Source organism: Lactuca saligna, chromosome 3, assembly GCF_052625555.1.
Source record: "Lactuca saligna cultivar CGN05327 chromosome 3, ASM5262555v1, whole genome shotgun sequence".
Lineage (NCBI taxonomy): Eukaryota > Viridiplantae > Streptophyta > Magnoliopsida > Asterales > Asteraceae > Lactuca > Lactuca saligna.
The window spans coordinates 29,977,826-29,981,633 of record NC_136419.1 but is presented as its reverse complement, the minus strand read 5'-3'; positions in this window follow the sequence as shown (position 1 = coordinate 29,981,633).

The following is a 3,808-nucleotide window of genomic DNA, read 5'->3' as shown; positions in this document are numbered from 1 at the left end:
TTGCCATGAAAAGGCACACTGGAAGCGAAACTGCCCTAAGTACTTGTAGGATCTAAAGGATGGGAAAGTGAAACCCACCTATGCAGGTATTTACACTATATTGTCTAATTACTCAACATATTCTAACTCTTGGGTGCTTGATACAGGATGTGGTATTCACATATGTTCTGATTTGCAGGGCCTAAGAAGAAGTGAGGATGTGGAGCACGGGAAGATAAACTTAATCATGGGGAATAGGAAGGCTTCACCTGTTTCCAAGATTGGAGTTTATACTTTGTTGCTTAATAATGGGTTAAAATTAGATTTGAATAAATGTGTGTACTCGTCTGAAATGGCGAGGAATATTATTTCTTTTCATGCTTTGTACAAACAAGGTTTTACCTTTTCGTTTGATAATGAATGTGGTGGTATTAATGCTTTCTTTAATAATGTGTTTTATTTTAAAGCATTACCTTGTGATGGTGTGTATGAAACTGTGTCGATTGTAGACAACTTAGGAAATAATGTGTTGTATATTAATTCTTCTACTAGCCTAGATAAAGCATCATTGTGGCATTGTCGTCTTAGACATGTAAACAAGAAACGCATAGGCCAACTCCAAAAGAGTGGAGTCTTGGAATCATTTGACCTCAAATCAGATGATAGTTGTGAATCTTGTCTACTTGGAAAAATGACAAAATCACCCTTCACTGGAACTTGTGAGAGGGGTGAAGGTTTGTTGGACCTAATACATACTGATGTATGTGGGCCATTCAAAACTGCCACAAGGGATGCTAATCGGTATTATGTGACTTTTATTGATGATTTTAGTAGATATGGGTATGTCTACTTAATAAAAAATAAGTCTGAAACCTTTGAAAGGTTTAAGGAATTCAAGCAGGAAGTAGAAAATCAATTGGGCAGGAACATTAAGATGCTTCGATCCGATCGAGGTGGTGAGTATCTTAGTACCGAGTTCCTTGACTACCTTAAGGAGTGTGGGATTGTCTCACAATTGACTCCTCCCAGGACACCACAGCTGAATGGTGTAGCTGAGAGGCGTAATCGAACCTTGTTGGACATGGTTCGCTCTATGATGAGTCGAGTTTCGTTACCAATCTCTTTTTTGGGGGTATGCCTTAGAGACTGCCACCCATATCCTTAATCTAGTCCCTACAAAGAAGGTTACCAAAACACCTCATGAGATGTGGACTGGGAAGGTTCCCAATTTGGACCACATCAAAATTTGGGGTTGCGAAGTCTTCGTGAGGCGCGAAACTCATGATAAGCTTGAACCCCGAAGTGAAAGGTGTATTTTCATCGGCTACCCACATAAATCCTTCGGTTACCTCTTCTACAGACCCAGTGAGAATGTGGTCTGTGTAGCACGAAGAGGGATCTTTCGCGAGAAAGAATTTATAAGCCAAGGAGACAGTGGGAGGCAGATTGATCTTGAAGAAATTCAAGAATCAATTGGTGAAGGAACCTCAGACACTAGCAATCAACATAAGGAGGAAACTCCTGTTGATCCAACTGACGAGTCTGTACCTCCGAGGCGTTCCACACGGGTTAGGAACACACCTTCGTTTTATTATGGTTTTCATATTACTACGGAAGGTGATACGTTTATTAGTGATAGTACACTAGTAAATTTGGATGAACCTAGCAGTGTTAAGGAAGCCATGGCAGGCCCGGAGTCTGCTAAATGGAAGGAGGCTATGGACAGCGAGATACAGTCCATGTATGACAATCATGTTTGGAACTTGGTTGACAATGTACCAGGCCGTAAAACAGTCGGGTGCAAATGGATCTTCAAGAAGAAGACAGACATGGAAGGAAAAGTGCATACTTATAAGGCTCGACTGGTTGCGAAGGGTTTTACTCAAACTCAAGGTGTTGATTATGATGAAACCTTTTCGCCAGTAGCAAAGATTAAGTCTATTAGGGTTATGTTAGCCATTGCAGCATTTCATGATTATGAAATATGGCAAATGGATGTCAAAACCGCTTTCCTTAATGGAAAGTTGGCTGAGGATGTGTACATGAATCAGCCAGAGGGTTTTGTCAATGCAGAGTACCCTAGTAGAGTATGCAAGCTTGAGAAATCCATTTATGGATTAAAAAAAGTATCTCGTAGCTGGAATCTTTGTTTTGATGAGAAGGTAAAAGAGTTTGGCTTCTTGAGAAGCGAAGATGAGTCTTGCGTGTATGTCAGAGCTAGTGGGAGTATAGTTAGCTTCTTGGTACTGTATGTGGATGACATACTACTCATAGGAAATGACATCCCAACCTTGCAGGAGGTTAAGTCCTGGCTTGGGAAGTGCTTTGCTATGAAGGACCTAGGGGAGGCTACCTATATCCTAGGGATAAGGATATTAAGAGAAAGGAGTAGAAGACTAATTGGACTTAGTCAGAGTATCTACTTGGATAAGGTGTTGAAAAGGTTCAACATGGAGAATTCCAAGAAAGGAGATTTACCGATCCAAAGCAATACCAAACTGAGTAAGACTCAGAGTTCGAGTACAGAGGCAGAGATAGCTGAGATGAGCCAATTACCATATGCTTCCGCAATTGGCTCGATCATGTATGCTATGACTTGTACCCGTCCTGATGTGGCATTTGCTTTGAGCATGGTCAGCAGGTATCAGGGGAACCCTGGCAAGGCTCATTGGACCGCGGTAAAGAACATTCTCAAGTACCTGCGGAGGACTAAGGATTGGATCCTTACCCTTGGTGGCAGTGATGACTTGAGAATATTAGGGTATAGTGATGCTGGTTTTCAGACTGATAGGGATAATTTCCGCTCTCAGTCGGGCTGGATCTTTACCTTAAATGGAGGGGCAATTTCTTGGAAGAGTTCCAAGCAGGAGACGGTGGCTGATTCGACTTGTGAATCAGAGTATATAGCAGCGAGTGAAGCAGTGAAGGAGGCGATATGGCTAAAGAACTTCATCGGAGACCTTGGAGTTGTACCAGCTATTAAGGAACCTATAGAGATTTTCTGTGACAACAATAGTGCGATACCTTAGCCAAGGAACCAAGAGATCATGGAAGATCCCGACACATTGACAGAAAATATCACTTCATAAGACACAAGATTGAAGAAGGACTCCTTGTGACAAGGAGGATATCGTCGGATGAGAATCCTGCAGATCCCCTTACGAAGGGACTGACGAGGGTTAAGCATTTTCAGCATGCGAGACGCATCGGGCTGAGGGACGATATTAGTTTTACAGATTAGATAGTTTTCCTGAAACTTGTAAAATGTAATCGACGTTTGATGATGAATAAATTTTGTGATTTATTTATGAGTAAAGTGTTACTATCATTGTCAATTATTTACTATTGTTTCAGTTTTGCATGTTTTGACTTCCAGAATAATTAATTTATTCAAACCTCCACAATCGATCATACGTCGGAAGTAGGTATGAATCAAGATTGTCATGAGTTGGGTTTGTAGATGCCTTAAAGGTGTTTAGACATGGAAATGGTTGCTGCAACATTCATGAGTACTCATAAGTTATGAGTATTGGTATAAAACCACGCTCACTTGTATCACTTCATGGAATTTATCTCGAGTGATCGTGAGACGATAACATCATATAAATCTTTAAACCTAGAGATATGAGTTGTTACCTATGAGTTGGCTGTGCATTGATTGCACGTAAACGCATCAGTAACTTGATGTTATAGAACATGCCTTTGTGTACAATTCAATAAGTAGTAGAACAAGAATATCAGTCGAAGTTTATCTGTTCCTTCTAGAAATAGAAGCGATATCTGGGCCCCTCGATGATTTTGTGTTGACCCATGTACCAGGCCTGGTCAG